The 17530-nt window shown below is 42.5% G+C and overlaps 1 long non-coding RNA gene across 1 annotated transcript; it reads right to left on the minus strand.

The window, feature by feature from the left end:
- Positions 1-14148: 14148 nt before the first annotated feature.
- LOC112819769 (uncharacterized) lies at positions 14149-16456 on the minus strand. The gene is made up of 2 exons (XR_003206964.2): positions 15248-16456; positions 14149-14741 (listed from the first exon to the last, which is right to left on the minus strand). It is a non-coding gene; the product is annotated as an uncharacterized lncRNA (long non-coding RNA).
- Positions 16457-17530: the final 1074 nt, after the last annotated feature.

A 17530-nucleotide genomic window follows, 5' to 3' on the forward strand; every position in this document is an offset into this window, starting at 1 on the left:
TTTCTTGCAAACATGGGTGGCCATGGCTCAGCATTCTGGCCAAGGAGATATACAAGCAGAAATTCCTTGGTTGACCATTTGCTAAAACTTTCTAGAAGAGGTCAGAATTAGCTCCCATGTGCCTTTTGCTCTTTGCCCTTTCCTTTCGTCCTGCCTGGAATGGCAATATAAATCTGACAATAGAGTAGCCAACCTGGGGCCATGAAGCAACAGCCAAGGATGGCCAAGTGGAAAGACAAGAGACCTGATGGCATCAGAGCCACTGTACCAACCTGGGGCCACCTAACTCCAGGTGCTTTTAGGTGAGAAAAACAAAACATTTAATGTGGTTAGCTACTTTTTTCCCTTTTAAGTTTCTATCTCTCATAGCTGAATGCAATTCCTAAATGATATCGCAGATATTTAGTACCTACATATTTTTAACCTAATGAAAAAGAGTCATGCTATATTGGGTACAGGTGTAAGATCTAATTGGAAATTATATGGAACATGAATTTCTTTACTCCCAACCATCTGCTTAGCTACACAGTTACCACCTTCTCATTTGTGAGCAAATTTTAAATGAGATAATTAAACAGAGAGATACTGACTTTTTATTTAAAGTGGCAATGATGCCTACAAATGCACTTATTCAGTATTCAAGAAAATTTCAAAGGAACTATAACTTGGCAGCCAGAACATTTAGAGGTAAGAAGTCTACCACGGTGATCATTGGAGTAGGTTTCAGAGTAGCATCATGCAATTCCTTGTAAATCTCCTTGTAAATTATCACATATAGGCTACCCAGGGCCTGACCTCTGGCTCATTAGCCTTTGTGGTCTGTGGACCAGCTGTGGGTCTGCAGTTATCAATTAGTGAAGAGATAGAGAGATAAGGAACCTGTCATCCAATGTAGAAGAACTACATCACGGAGCATGCTCTTTCGTTCAGCTTACTTCCTTTACTCATTTTTTTGGTGGCAAGACTTCTTGATGAAGGAAGCAGCACGTTGGTTTATATTCTGGTGCTAGCTCCACATCTCATTGCAGGTTGGCAGTGTGAGTAGCAAGGAAATGGAGATGGACAACTTGGGGATAATCAGCTAATCAGGATGGGAGATAAGGCTGTGTGTGTCCATCCTCTGTGACTCACCAGGATGCGAGTCCAATTAAAATCATACTTATATTAGGTCCAGACTGTGATGACTTTGAGCCCCAAATATCTGCATAAGAACTTGGTCATGCTTCTGAGAGTCTCTAGAAAACTGTCTCATACTTGTTCAGGAAAAATTTACTCCAGTTCTTTCACTTTGGTCTGCTAGCCAAGTCATCCCAGCATGGCCTCTGTTGCTGATATTTCAGTGACAAGACTGAAGTGCTCTATTATTTAAGATACATTTGGCTGCAAGGAACGGAATACTCTCCTTTATCTTTACCCACTATATCTTTAGTAATACAGACATTTAATTTTTTCACATAACGGAAAGTCTGGAGGAAAGCAATTCTAGGTTTGAAATTGACTCAACAGTTACCTGTAACTCAGGCTTTTTGCATCTTTCTCCTGTGTCATCATCAGCATGTTGACTTCTTGCCTTGGATAAGTCACTTAATGGCTACAAGGGGGCTTTCACAATTCTAGACATCATGGTCTAAAGCTGGAGCTTACTTTCCTTTTATTCAAACAAGAGAACCCTTTCCAGAAGCAGCAGATGTCACCCCCCCCACCCCCCAACCACACACACCCAGAAGATTCCCTGTTACATCTCATTGGTCAGAACGAGGTCTCAGGAACTGCCCTACCTTCAAAGGAGTCTGAGAAAGTGATCACCTGGGAAAGGGCAACAGGAGAAATACAACTGGCTTAGTCAATTAGGATTTATCTCCTTGGGTTCCACCCACTGATACCCCAAATTAGTTCAAGGTTCTGTTGGCAGTGAAGAAGGGAGGGTGCTTCTGTTGTGTAGTTATCTAGCAGTATTTTCCAGGGATACTGTCTCCCCAAAGCCATCTTTCCTGATGGGCCAGAGCAGTGCTAATGACAGTAAAGAGAACTAGGCTTCAAAGCGGCTCAATCCAGATCCAGAGTCTCAGAACTTCTCTTCTGCAAAGAGCTGCTTTAGCTTCTAACACTTAGTTTCTGAGCTCCTGATGGCATCTTTCTAACACACGCTCACATCCTCCCAAGACAGTGAGCCACAGTTTTCCAGCAATGGATCCATTTCAAATGCACACTTGGAAAGAAAATCTTCTCTCAATGGAACATCATTCTACTGAGCTGTAACTGCTGACCACACAGATATTATCATCCACTGTAGCTTGAGGCCCTAACCACTTGGAGCCAGTATCAAACTTTTTTTTTTTTTTTTGTGGTCTTTACATTTGTAAATATACCATCCAGGTATTTTTTTCCGTAGCAAAGAAAAGTGTGTGCAACTCCTTACTTCTTGTATAACACCAAACTGTGAGATGCTTTGACTTGGCAGTTTTCCAGTTCCCATACTTAATGTCAAGGTTTGAATAGACTCAAGTTTCAGCCAGGATTCATGTACTTTCTCTATCCATCCCCTCCTTACAGCAGTTTCTGGAAAAAGAAACTGCTCTCAGTCAACTGGCCTAGGAATGAGATTTCATCCCTGAGATGGTGGCAAAAAGTTACTTCCTTTTCTTCATCACCTATTTAGTGATCCTTGTAATTAAATAATGCAAAGGAGTCTATGATACATATAAAAACAATTGATAGAATTCTAGCAAGTGTAATGATGGGTGTGTGTGTTTATGTTGTGTGTATTAATCGAAATGAGCTGGATGATTTAGGAAGACTTTAAACAAGAAGTAGAGTTAGAACTATGGGTAGGTTTTAGCCAATGGAGACAAAAAAAGGAGTGGGCTCTCCTGGGTGAGGGGTGTTTAATATTAATGTGCCTCAAGGTAGGGAGGTTAGGGTTGTCAGCAAAAGGAGTATGGTTATATTCCCAAGCGTACACGTAGGTTAGATAAATCCATGAATAATCTATCTATATTATTTGAAGCTTTCTGTTTTCTGTTTATATTGACTATTGGGGTGATTGTGGTGTGTTTCCTAAGAATACCTTGAGCTCCCATGTTCAACCATTTCTTTTCTTCCACTCAGTTTCCTCATGCAATCTTGACCTTGATCTAGCTGCTTCCAAAACAACAAATTCTGAATTTAAGTGACTACAAGTCAGAAGTGTTGCAAGATCTGCAGTCTTTCACATTATTGTTCATCCCAGTGACAGAAAATGGGGATATAACCTGTAGTCTCTTGAACTATCTCCAACTGTTACCCCTGCCTTGTATTAATAGGAAAATGTTAGCACCTTCTGAACTTTTCCATGCATAAGTTCTGGATATAATTCTCCAAAATGTACTATTATTATTATTTTATTTATTTAGCACAAATTCTTAAACATCTGTTCCTTTTAATTGAGAGAGGAGTAAAACAAATGGGTTAATTATTATGGGCATGAGAATTAGTTTCCCACCTTTCTATTTTCTTTTTCAGAAAAATTTGACAATATGCTTGAAGACATTCAACCTTTGTCTTCTGATGAAAGGCAGTTTCTGGCTTCTACTGGCTAGGTTTAATCTCATTAGAGAATTTACAAAATTGGATTTCACGTGTCAGCAAAACTTTTTGTTCCTTAAAGCATTTGAAAAACCGGCAAGGGTGGGGTGAGGGTGTAGAATCAGAAAATGGGAGAGGATATATGGATCCTGAAACAGGGCTTGAGAAATCTTCTTTATTCACACAAGACCAAATGTGTATTTACTGAAAACAACACATGGAGAGGATGGGGAGCTGGAACTTGCTTTGTTAAGCTAAAGCTTGGGAAATATTGTAATTGAAGATCCACCTGGTGTGTTCAAAGCAGATTATAAAGCCTGTTGAGCAGCAACCAATTTCCCTGGAGATCAGTTTGTACCTATGAACAAAGCTGGGTTGGCCCTGTGGTACTCAGATCAAATCAAATCACAATTTTAGTTTCAGCCATGTCTCTCTCTCCTCTCTCTCTCTCTCTCTCTCTCTCTCTCTCACACACACACACACACACACACACACACACACACACACACACACATATAGAAAGTTTAAATGGAAATGGGTATTTTGGTAGGTTGAATAATGGTCCCAAATATGTTCATATCCTAATTCCTGAAATCCTTGAGTGTTACTTTATATGGCAAAAGAGACTTGCAGATGTGATTAACTTAAAGGTCTTGAGATGGGGAGGATACCCTTGATTATCAAGGCGGAGGGCCTAAATGCAACTGCAAGTATTCTTATAAAAGGGAGGCAGGGGAAGATTTGGCCATGGAGGCCGAGGTTGTACTGATGCAGTCATAAGCCAAGGAATGTGAGCAGCCACCAGGAACCGGAAGAGGCAAGTACTGAATTCTCCCTTAGAGCCGCTGGAGGGAGTAGGGGCCTGCTGACACCTTGGTTTTGGCCCAGGGAAGCTGATTTTGGACTTCTGGCTTCCAGAACTGTGAGAGGATACATTTCTGTTGTTTTAAGCCATCAAGTTTGTGGCAATTTGTTCCAGCAGCAAAAGGACATGAGTACAGATATGTAGTGGAGTGATATCTTAGATATCCGAATCTAAGGCGAAAATCATATACAGATAGATTGTTGATCCCTGCAGATCACTTAAGAACATAGCACACTGGAGAACAATATAGCAAGTTTTGTCCCCAGCATGCACTGGAACAGAGGGTTCTTCTCGACTTGAGGTGCCATATGAAGTAGTTGGCTTGTGTTTAGAGGCTACGATCTGGGGAAAATATTTATCTTTCAACTTTAGACTCCTCACAAAAGTACCTGGCAACCAAGATGGCAGATGCATCTCTCCCATCTCACTCTCAATCATGGTTCTTTGAATGGAACAATGGACGACATCGCTCATGTGATTCAAATTGCTCCTTCTTTCTCTACCAAGGTTGAATTTGTTTAAGATAAATAATAAGAGCTAGCCAGTATAAAGATTCCCTACCTGCCAGATTCTTTTCTAATTGCTTAAATTAACTCATTTCAAGCCATAAGCTGAGGTGCAGAGAGGCTAATAACTTGACTAAAGTGGATTTTTTCTTATTTATTATTTGTTTGTTTGTTTGTTTGTTTAAATAACCTTCCAATACAAAATTAAAGACATTAGAAAATTCCAACTTTTTGTCCCATAAGGCTTCCTTGGGGAGCTGCCTAATAAAGATGTGATTCTCAATTTCAGAACCTGTGGACCCTTTAAAAATAGGCTACTCCAGAAGGAAGCTCCCCTCTTGTTTTATGTGGACTTTCTCATCCACTCTCCATTCAGTTTGAAAGGCAAAGATGTTCTTAGAAAACTTTTCCCTTCTTTGCTATTAACTTGAAGATATTCTGCTATTTTCCAAACATTTATTTTCATAATTCAGGCTGATACTGCTAAATTAATACACACATTATTCCCAAATTCTTTTTCCACATATCCACAGCCATGTGGATATCAAAGCTAATCCGTTCTGTGCTCCCTTTACTTAGTTTTAGTCCATTTAAAAAAATTGCCTATTTTAATTTGTCTTTCATATAATGCATTTGAAATAAATCCTTTTCCCTTCTTAACCACAGAACATTTTCTTGGGTTCGGTGAAATTGCTGCAATTTTATACAATCTTCAATAATTCTCTTACTAGAAGAGCCGTATGTAAGCTTCAGCTGCAGCTTAAAGCTGCCATAAAGCTTTGTCTCTACCAGTTAAATAGCCAGACTGCAGGACACTTGATGGGATTCTTCAGGTCTCCTGAATGACTAAGTGCTGTTGCTGCATAGTTGACGGCCACCCAATGATTCAGAGAGAGTGAAAAAAGGAGTGAATTGGTGGCAGCCAATTTGGTCACAGGGCACGCAGGGGAGATCCAAGAATGATTCTGTAGCTTTAAAATCACCTGCTTCATTACTGTGCACCCCACTTGTCTCACTGATTGTTTAAAAAGTAGAGACTTCTTTTTCTGGCTTTTTATCCGGACAACTTGGCAGTCCATGGCGGTATTTTCTCTTTCTGAGATGTTTCTCCTTTTCTTCGCTATAGCAAAAATCTGGTTCTCTCTTAAGGACACTGATTCTCCTGCATCCCTTTTGGGTTTATTTTCCCGCTCTCCATATACCTTAGGTTTGTCAAGAAGGACGATGCAGTTCTTACACTGTTGCTGTTCTAACCAGATTCCCCTTCCTCTAGGTACTCATCCCATCTGCTGGCTGCTCTAAGTGGGGGCTACTGACTACTCAAAGCTGTTCCTTCTCCGTAGGAACCTCTCTCTAGACATGTCTCCTGAGGCAAGGGAAACAAAAGCAAAAAATAACCTATTAGGACTACACCAAAATACAAAGCTTCTGCATAGCAAAGGAAGAAAATCAGCAAATCAAAAAGGTGACCTACCGAATGGGAGAAGATATTTGCAAATGATATATCTGATAAGGTCAGTATCCAAAATGCATAAAGAACTTATATAACTCAAAACAAAAAAATAGGGGCACCTGGGTGGTGCAGTCAGTTGGGTGTCCAACTCTTGGTTTCGGCTCAGGTCATGATTTCAAGGTCATGAGATCGAGCCCTGTGGTGGGCTCCGCACTTAGCCCAGGGTCTGCTTGAGACTTTCCCCCCCCCCCCCCCCCCCCCCCCCCCCCCCCCCCGCCACGTGCTCTCTCTCTAAAATAAATAAATAATTCTTTAAACAAAAAAACAAATAATCTAATTAAACAATGGGTAGAAGACACAAACAGACATTTCTCCAAAGAAGACATACAGGTGGCCAACAAACACATGAAAATTTGCTCAACTTCACTTATCATCAGGGAATTGCAAATCAAACCACAACAAGTTATCACCTCACTCCTGTCAGGAAGACTAAAATCAAAACATAAGATACTGGGACACATTTAGTGTCTGCCTTCGGCTCAGGTCATGATCCCAGGGTCCTGGGATTGAGCCCCCGCCGACCTTCCTACTCAGCAGGGAGCCTGCTTCTCTCTCTCTCTCTCTCTCTCTCTCTCTCCCCCTACCTCTCCTTGTGCCCTCTATCACTGTGTCAAATAAAAAACCATTAGAAACAACAAGTGTTGTTGAGGATGTGGAGAAAAAGGAACACTCCTGCACTATTGGTGGGAATATAAACTGGTGCAGCCACTGTGGAAAACAGTATGGAGGTTCCTCAAAAAATTAGAAATAGAATGACCATATGATTCAGTAATTTCACTACTGGACATTTACATAAAGAATACAAAAACACTAATTCGAAAAGATATATGCACCCCTATGTTTATTGCAACATTATTTACAATAGCCAAATTATGGAAGCAACCCAAGTGTCCATCAATAGATGAATGGATGAAGAAGATGTGGTGTATATAAAAAATAGAATATAAAAAGAATGAAATCTTGCTATCTTTAACAACATGGATGGATCTAGAGTGAAATAAGTCAGTGGGAAAAAGACAGATACCATATGATCTCATTCATATGTGGAATTTAAGAAATAAAGTGAATGAAAAAAGAAAAAAAAACAAACACACAAAAAACCCAGACTCTCAATAAACTGGTGGTTACCAGAGGGGAGGAGTTGGGTGAAATAGGTGAAGGGGATTAAGAGTACACTTGTCTTGGGGCACCTGGCTGGCTCAGTTGGTGGCGCATGTGACTCCTGATCTCGAGGTTAAGAGTTCAAGCCCCATGTTGGGTGTGGAGATTATAAAGATCTTTAAAAAAAAAAAAGGACACTTGTCTTGATGAGCCCTGAGTAATGTAAAGAATTGTTGAGTCACTATATTGTACAATTGAAACTAATATAACACTGCATGTTAATTATACTGGAATTTAAAAATAAAAAATAAAAATTTTTTTAAAAAGCTGTTTCCTTCTGAGAACTGCCCTATGTCAGTTGGTCTCAAAGTGTGGTCCCTGGACTGGCAGCATCACCATCATCTGGTCATTTGTTAAAAATGCAAATTCTCAGGCCCCACCCCTGGCCTATTGAGTGAGAAACTTGGGACTGGGGTCCAACCGTCTGTTTCTGAGGCACACTAATGTTGGTCAACCACTGCCTTAGAGTGAGTGGAAACCCAGATCAGAAATGCCCAAGATGATATGTCTTCCTTTCAGGGGTTATCTGCAGACAAGGGCTGAGTGATTCAGGAAGAACAAAAGGCTGCTAGCCCCTTCCCTTGATAGGGGACAACTTCAGTGATGCCACTCAGCCTTCAGAACTTCTTGTGGGATCAGGCTGGGGCTGGAATTGAGCTGAACCTATACCTTTGCCAAACTTGTTCCCTGCCCTATTCTGCACCCTCATTCCCTTAAGAGGTGTGAGAAGTTGAATTGTGTCCTCCCAAGAGAGAAATGTTGGAGTCCTAACCCCCAGGGTCTCAGAATGTGGACTTATTTGGAGATAGGGTCTTTGCAGATGTAATTAGTTAAGATGAGGTCATACTGGAGTATGGTGGGCCCTTAAGTCTATATGACCGGTGTCTGTGAAGACACAGGGACACAGGGAGAGTGCCCTGTGAAGATGGTCTGCCGAGTGTAGGCAGTTTATGGAGAAGAAAGGCAAGGTTAAGGGTCTGATTAACTGGCCTCACATGCTGCAGATCCAGCTTCGGCTCTGTCACGGCCCCTCACTCTTGTTGCTTTCTACTGCTCACCATTCGTGGGGGTTGTGCCCCTTTCCAAGCTTCTTCATGGTGTTCCCAAATGGTGCTCAATATACCGAGCTGCCCACAGAAGGAAATCTGATGCTGATGAAGACGGAGTGGCATTGCTCTCAGAACTCCCTCGAAGGGAGAAATTTCCAGTTATACCTCTGCTCAAAGTTGGAGTACTTGAATTAGGAAAAGAAATCATTAAACAAGGGATCATGGAAGGACTTTGGCTTCAATTCCTAAGTGACGCTAAATAACAAGAACTCATGGAAGGTATTAAAGGGAAATTCCTCGTGTTGATTTGTTGGATTTTGGCCTGTCCTTTCTTTTGGAATTTCTCCAGTGTAAACTTTTAAGTCATTTTCTATTTGTAGAATTCTGTCATAGCTCAGGCTTGGCTTCTCCAACTGGTACTTTCCTTAGATGAAGCATTCAGTAAGATATAACTAAAGAAAATAAACATTCAACTAGAATTACTATAATGTGCTGATAATGAAAGGACAGTTTTAAAAAATGGTGTATATTAAAACTTAAGTTTCCTAAAGTAGCTTTTCCAAAATAACAAAACATCATTTGCTGAGTAGTGACTGAAGATACACTGACTGGCTCTAGCTCTTTTCTGTTTAATGTGGAATAATTCTATATACTTCAAGGCCAATTTTGCTTCACTTAGCTTAATTGTCAGTTAGATGAATGGAAAATAGCATGTTAGTAATTCCAATTTATTTTGCTTTGATATAGTCAAGATTCATGCAGTGGGGAAAAAAAGGAGGTTAGATTCTGACAACTTTTTTATTATTCATATTTTGCTATAATTGCTAACATTTAACAAACAGTTCTACTAAATTACAAATAAAGTACACAGCTGCCATTTCTTCTCATAAAAGGAAAATGTGAAGTCCAGTATCATTACAGACAATTAAAAAAAAAGACATACTTGTATGGTTAATTTTTGTATTTTCTGCAAAGAAACACCGTATTTGACGAAAACCTTTGTAAATAGGTTTAAGTTGATTGTGTTTTGGTCAAAACTCTTTTCTTAAATCTCATTGCCCGGCTTTGAGTTACTCTTCTTAAAGACAATCTGTTCATACTATTCTCAACAAGACTGATTTTCCAAAAGCCATGAGGGAATCTGGTAGTTTGGTTTTGTTTTTCATATATAACAAGTGCCATTTTACTGTTCAAAATGGTCTGTGTAGTTGCCTGAGGGGATTGGTGGTCCATAGATCTGCTATTAATAAAATAAGCTCAAAATTGTTCATGGTGAGAAGAGATCTTGCAAAACCCATGATCCTATGTGACACTGATGCTTGGGAACTTCTTTCCCTTTCGAAAGGAAATTGTCTCAGAAGTTGGAGGTTGTCTGGGCAACTTCAGTCCTCTTGGACTCTGGGGTCGCGGTTGAGTTAGGACTTACAGGCAGACATAAATAGGCAGCCACCTCTCTGATGTGAGGAATGTGTATGTATGTGTGTGAACCTCAGTTTTTTCATTCGCAGAATGGAGGCAACGCTGCCCACTTCATTGGGTTTTTGATGGGAATCAAAATAAGGCAATTTTAAGAAGATACTTTTACCTATGTTAAAGGTGGGAGTGGTAGAAAAATGGGAATTGATCAGTGAGGATTATGTTAGTGGTCTCTGTACATATTTATTCAGTGCCTGGCTCTTCTTAAAATGGAGATAATGATATTGACCTACTTCAAAAGGTTGATGAGAACAACTAATTACTGTTGGTAAAACACTTTGAAAACATCCAGTGCTATCTATGAAAATGCTAAATACTGACTTCCTGATGCAGTTGAAAGGATTAATTAGGGAATGTTTGCTTGACCCTTGATCCTCTAATGAAAGGTGTTTCTCCTGTTGCTATTTTTGTGTTAACTATTATTTTGTACCATAATTTTCTGGATAGTGTGTGTCATGTTTGGCTGGTTTTTAAATGTTTCCAGACAGAATTTTGATAATTTTTCTTGGAGAGATCAAATGGATTTCATTTTGTAAAATGCCCAAGGTCATTCAACCAAACTGACCTTTGCTTATTTTGTGATGTCACTCACAGCTTCCTAGATGTTCTCATTCAAGCCTGTCTTTCATGGTCTCCTTGAAATATTGTGCTTAGTGATGGATTTACAATTCTCTAACTCCTCTATTTCTCTGGCCATTTTTCCCACCAATTCCAAAAGAATTAAGAAGATTTGGGGGGAAAAATGACTATTCAAAAAATTTATTAAGAATTAGGATTTGCTTAAAAATAAAAGTTGTCACTTCTATTTTCCATACTTAAATTTGTATGTAGGTATCTGTTTCATTCTGTTAGTTTTCTTTTTTTTTTTTTAAGATTTTATTTGTCAGAGAGAGACACAGCGAGAGAGGGAAGACACAGCGAGAGAGGGAACACAAGCAGGGGGAGTGGGAGAGGGAGAAGCAGGCCTCCCGCTGAGCAGGGAGCCGAATGCAGGGCTCGATCCCAGGACCCTGGGATCATGACCTGAGCTGAAGGCAGATGCTTAACGACTGAGCCACCCAGGGGCCCCGTCATTCTCTTAGTTTTCTTGGTGGCAAAAAGAACTGCCTTTAGAATATCCTTATCCCGAAGGGGATTTGATAAAATTTCATTTTCACTTCTTTCTAGTGGATACAATTGCTCCAATTGTTTTGCCATTTTCCAATATATTGTGATTGATAATTGTGTCAGTCAAAGAACCCAGATGATTTCGGAAGCTGAAGCATTCATGTAAAAGATATTGGGCAGCTCACAGACTCTGTGGGGAAGCTACAGGCCCCAAACGATGCCCAAATCATGTTGCAGAAGTGCCTTCTCTGGAAACCAAATCCTACAGCTTGTACAGTTCAGATCCCTGACACTGGTGCCGCCACCATAATTGTCCTTGCTGCCTCTGAAAAGCAGATGTTGCTGCTGCCAGCACCAACACCCGTCTCCACAGTAGTTTTGGGCAGCCCTTCCTCTTTTTTTTTTTTTTTAAGATTTTATTCATTCATCTGACAGAAAGAGCACAAGCAGGGGGACCGGCAGAGCGAGAGGGAGAAGCAGGCTTCCCGCGGAGCAGGGAGCCCGATGTGGGGCTCGATCCCAGGACCCCGGGATCATGACCTGAGCAGAAGGCCGACGCTTAATGACAAGAGCCCCCCAGGCGCCCCAGCCCTTCCTCTTTTAATTAAACTCTGAGGGGGATGAATCTAATGAATGGAGCCACGGGAAGGGTGAGCGATCCTGGGCTTGGCATTTCCAACTTCTACAGTGGGGAAGGAGCTCTGCCTCAGGAGTGCAGAGGGGACTCAGTAGGAGTGTTCTGCAAACACTGGGAAGAGGTTCAGATGCTGGGTGGCCAAGAGGAATGACAAACATCCATCTATAACAATAATAGGACTGTAGTCTCTAAATATGTGCATTGGGTTCCTTATACTTCCCCTGGAATAAATATTTAGATGTTTTTACTTTTAAAGATGTAGTTTTACTTTTTCTGGTTACAAAAATTAAATGCTGCTTGGGATAAAAAATTCCTTTATTAATCTCTATGCTCTTTAGTGAATGTTCTCACAGATATTTTTCATACACATTTCCTACAGAATATTTCCTTTTAATATAGCATTAAAAATCCTCTTCCTGGCATATTTGGAAAATGATTATCATAAAAGCCAGTAGGGAGGAACAATGGACTTTTTTATTATTATCAATAGTCATTTATGGGGCGCCTGGATGGCTCAGTTGGTTAAGCGACTGCCTTCGGCTCATGGACATGTAGAAGGTATGCTGGGTTATTCTGACATAAAAGACTTAGCAGGATTTTTGAAGAAGCCATGCTGGGCCCTTCTGGGCTCCTACTAAATAGGGGCCATGTATCTCTGCCAGGTTTGTATATAGTTAATCCTGGAGTCCCGGGATTGAATCCCCTATCAGGCTCCCTGCTCAGTGGGGAGCCTGCTTCTCCCTCTGACTCTCCCCCCCTCTCATGTGCTCTCTCTCTTTCTCATTCTCTCTCTCAAATAAATAAATAAAATCTTTAAAAAAAATAGTCATTTGTGTTTGTTTTTTATTCCTTCGGTTGGTGTCAGCAAAAGAGCAACTGGTGCCTCTCCTATGACAGAATTGTAATGGGCTCTGAATTAGTTGATTGCAGCACTATGGTTTTAACTCCCACTGGCTTTTCTCTAAATCTAATTACTGATTTTTTTGGTTCTCAACATCACTGATGATGAAAGCTTTTTTTTTCTTTTTTCCTGAGTACAGGTGCTTAGCTCTACCAAAACCATGATAATATGTTAACTTTTACAAACCAATAATGCTATTTGCAAAGTTTACCAACAATATTCCCTGAGGCATTCCCTTCAAATCTCACTTTTCAGAGTTCCCATTTGAAGCACATTTTGAATTCTTCCACTATCAAGATTCCCAATATTTTCAAATAAATGGTACTGGTACTGGACAAGTAGTCATGCTGCTGGCCATTGAAGATGGATTACTCTCTTTCAGTTCGGGCATTTGCTGCTCAGCTATCCTGGAAGTTTTGGGAAGAATTTTTGGTTTTGTTTTAATGTAATGGTGGAGGCAAAGAAAGCTTTCCGAATGTAGACACCGTAGATATCAACTGCTTCATAATCAATGTTCATTCATTAGCATTTGACAATTCATCTTTACTCAACAGTATTTGTTAGGTAGTATATCCAGATAGGCTCTGATACACTTTCATCATAAATCAAGTGTAACTTGTAAAACTGAAAACCTTAATTTGGTTGGGGTGCAAATATTAAAGAGGGTTTTTTTTTTCCAATTGCTGTCCTAATTGTGCTAGACAAAAGCATCCTTTCCCTTCTTTACCTATATCTCAAGGAGATCCCACTGAATGGCCTGGAAGAGCTCCAGTTTATTCTGTCAAGTACTCAAAATTCCCTAACTAGGCACTTAATCATGTGAGCTGTGCCTAGTGAATACCAGTGAGAAGCAGGGGTGGAGCATCCCTCATGTCTTGGTGGGCTAATACCAACAAAACATTGCAGGAAAAAAAGAATAAACGAATTTTAAAAAACTGTAAAGATCTTTCTAACCACCAAGACATGAGGGATGCTCCACCCCTGCTTCTCACTGGTATTCACTAAGCACAACTCACACAATTAAGTGCCTAGTTAGGAAACTTTGAGTACTTGACAGAATAAACTGGAGCTCTTCCAGGCCATTCAGTGAAGCCTCACTTTGAAAATATTTGGCTTGCAGATCAATAACTCGTAAGACTGAAATGGCTCTGAAAAAAAGTTAATCAACAATCTATGAGGATACTGTGGTCTGGGAGGCCTGAATGGACATGTAGAAGGTATGCTGGGTTATTCTGACATAAAAGACTTAGCAGGATTTTTGAAGAAGCCATGCTGGGCCCTTCTGGGCTCCTACTAAATAGGGGCCATGTATCTCTGCCAGGTATGTATCTAGTTAATGTTTTAAAAAATAGATTAAATGGACTGTTGGTTACTGGTAATACATTTTATTTTGGAACAGATCCACGTTGGTTTGGTTTAAAACAAAAAATTCTTCTTTTTCCAGGAGAATATGTTGTAATAGGGTCCAGCTATTGACGTGGTAAATATTGATCACCTGCTCTGTGTGAGGCACCATGTTAGAATACATACTCTGTCTCTCTCTCTCTATATATAATATACACATATACATATATTTGTTTACATGTATGAATCTGTATATAGAGAGAACATACACATACAAAATTGGTGGTAGCTAATTAGCACAGTGAATTCACTAAATATGTAGCACATACTGTTTAAGCTGCTCATATGAGTTACTCTGCCTTGTGTAACCTCTTGAATTATTATCTCGTATAATTACTTAGTTCTTATTTGAGTTTTGGTTCCCCACCTAATCTCCGAGCTCTTCTGGGTTGGACTGTAGAGCGGGCTCTGCCTTCCCTCCACTCTTTACTCCTTGGCAGTAATTAGCGGAGAGCTGCTGTTAAGCATCAAACAGGGCGCAGACGTTTAGCTGAGGGCAGGGTTCCATTTCTCCAAAGCCATGCCTTTTCCGCACATTTTGAAGGCGATGCGTTGACACTACAGGACGCAGATGAAAAGACCTTAGAGAAAAGTATATACGTAACACAAACTTTTCGTGTGCCTAGAAATCACCGAGGGATCTTGTTAAAGAGTAGACTGTGAATCAATAGGCCTGGGGCAGGGCCTGACCTTCTGCTTGTAACAAGCTCCCACGTGATGCCGGGGCTTCTGGTCAGTGGATCACACTTGGCTGATGCAAGGTTCTATGCAATGGCCGCATCAGGGACCAGACCCTGATAACCTTTGATGAAGACGCCAGAAAGAGGGAGCGAGGGCTTCCCCCAGCCCTGGCCGCGCCCCCACCCCGGTCAGCACCCCAGGTTAGCCCGCCAGTAGTCGCGCCGCGCTGGGCCTCTGAGCGCTGTGTGAGCCGCTCGCCTTCCCCTACTCCCCGGCCCGAGTCCGAGCGCAGCCGCCAGGGGAGCACCGCGGCCGGGGAACCACGCGACTCACGTAGGACATCTCCCGCCGCCCCTCCCGGAAAGCCGGCAGACCGGTTTTACCTGTCCGCGTCCGGGGGAGGCTTCCGACCCGACTGCAGGCGATCGCAGGAGGCCGGCGTCCTTCTTCATCTCCACCCTCTTCTTCTAGTCACTTCATTTTTCTGACACTCCCGAAGCCGCGGAAAGCCGGGACCCAGCCCAGCCGCTGGTTGAGCACCGTCTCCAGCGACGTGTGTGAAACTGTTCAACCCCAAACACAAACACCAGCCACTGACATGTTTTAAGAAACGCCACAGTTGGATGATTGCGGAACCAAAACAGACCAAATGGGGAGGCAAGAAGGGAAAGCAATTGGCCCAGTTCGGTCGGAGAAGCGGCTCGTGTTACACTCCCTTTGCCAGTTAGCGTCGTGGGCGTTTGTTGCTGTGTTAATTACAGTTCTTCCCCGAGTCGGAGGCGAGAACAGCCCTTGTGGAACAGTTTCAAGTGGAACGTTCCACCAGGAGGAAAACAACTGCCTTTCTCCCCAGCCGGGGAGGGATTCCCACCAGGCAGCACCCGGGCAGCAGGCAGCCCCCGGTGCGCGCTCTGCGCCCGCACCGCCCGCGTGGCTCCCAGGCGGGCTTCCGGGTGCGCTCGCGGAGGGAGACTCGCGCGCCGCTGCCGGGGCCGGGGAGGCCGGCGGGGAGCAGGGCTGCCGGCTTCTCCTCAGGGCACGCCTGCGGCGGGCGGGAGGGCGAGCTTCCCAACTGCTGCTTTTCTCTAAGCGTGCCGGGGGAGCTCCCGGAGTGGAGGTCGGGCGCGGGAGACCGCCTGCTTCACCTTTGGATGGGCAGCATGAGGGTGCGCGCGGCTGGTTCAGCAGGAGTCAGGGACAAAAGTCAGATAGTGGCAGCAGGGTGGCAAGTACCTGGCCTTGCAGGCAAAATGACCTGGCTCCCAAATCCTGTCTCTGCCCCTCAGTAAATTTATGTGACCTTGGGCAAATTGATACTTTTCTGAACTGCGCTCGTTTCTCACGTGGTACCCGCTACGTTGCAGGACTCTTCTAGGCACACGGTCCTCACAACCTCCTAAAGAAGTACTTTTAAAATTGCCATTCCACAGGGGCGCCTGGGTGGCTCAGTCGTTAAGCGTCTGCCTTCGGCTCAGGTCATGATCCCAGAGTCCTGGGATCGAGCCCCACATCGGGCTCCCTGCTCCGCGGGGAGCCTGCCTCTCTCTCTCCCACTCCCCCTGCTTGTGTTCCCTCTCTCGCTGTGTCTCTTTCTGTCGAATAAATAAATAAAATCTTTAAAAAAATTGCCATTCCACGGATGGGAAAAGTGAGTCCTAGAGACCTTAACCAATGCACCCAAGGCCACACAGCTGAGGAGTGGTAGGGCCGGGACTGGAAACGAGGTGGTCGAGGTGGTCTAGCTCCAAAGTCTATGCTCTCCCCACGGTGCTAAACTGCATGTTATATCATAATGTGTATGTGAAGTACCTGGAAAAGACAGGGGGATAGCTATAGGCACATCATCATCAAACCGATCCTAGCTGAGATGTAATGGACCCATTATTGATTTACAAGAGATTTTACAAGATTTACAGGAGAAGTGACAGAGGGGGTGGGAAGGGCCCACGTAGTTACGGGAAATCCATCAGAGGCAGCTGAACAGGGATTGGGGAATAGGAACGTGGATCCTATCCCAGCAACAAACCCATAAATGTGTCGTAGGCCCCCCATTCCCACCACCTTGCCTGGTGTGTCCACAGCCCAGACATGATAAAAGACCCTAGAAAAAAAGTTAGAAGCCATAGGGTCAGGGCAGCCCTATGAAAAGGGGCCTGAGTCGGTGAGTCTATACTAAAGCCACCTACTAGCTGCATATCATTTACTTAAAACAGTACAAAAAAATACTAAGGTTGGTTGTCCTGCTATTTTGAAAAATACATTTTTTTCTACAGTGCTATTTGGGCCTCTTAAGAATAAAATTCTTGGAAATGACTCAAAAAATGCAATCCAAAAACCATGGTGTGCACTTGAAACTGTCATCTATGCCACTTAAGGGCTGGCACAGATGTCTGAGATAATATATGGGAAGTGCTTGGGAGTAAAAGCGCTAGGTAATGATATTTTAAAAGGATACCATACATGTTTTGATTGTAATAATAACCTTCCTGAGAGAATTCTGCCACTAACATGTGGCTTTCACTCAGAGTTTCATGTCCTTCCTTCTTGGTAAGGCTGTTTTCAGAATAGTGCACAGACAGGGTGGGAAAGGCCAGGAAACAGGTGATTTTGGAAGTGGTACAACTTCTGCCTATGAAGAATTGTTATGGAGGAGGAAGGCAGTTATT

This window comes from Callorhinus ursinus, unplaced genomic scaffold (assembly GCF_003265705.2).
Source record: "Callorhinus ursinus isolate GAN/ISIS: 27379988/994484 unplaced genomic scaffold, GSC_fseal_2.0 scaffold3, whole genome shotgun sequence".
NCBI lineage: Eukaryota > Metazoa > Chordata > Mammalia > Carnivora > Otariidae > Callorhinus > Callorhinus ursinus.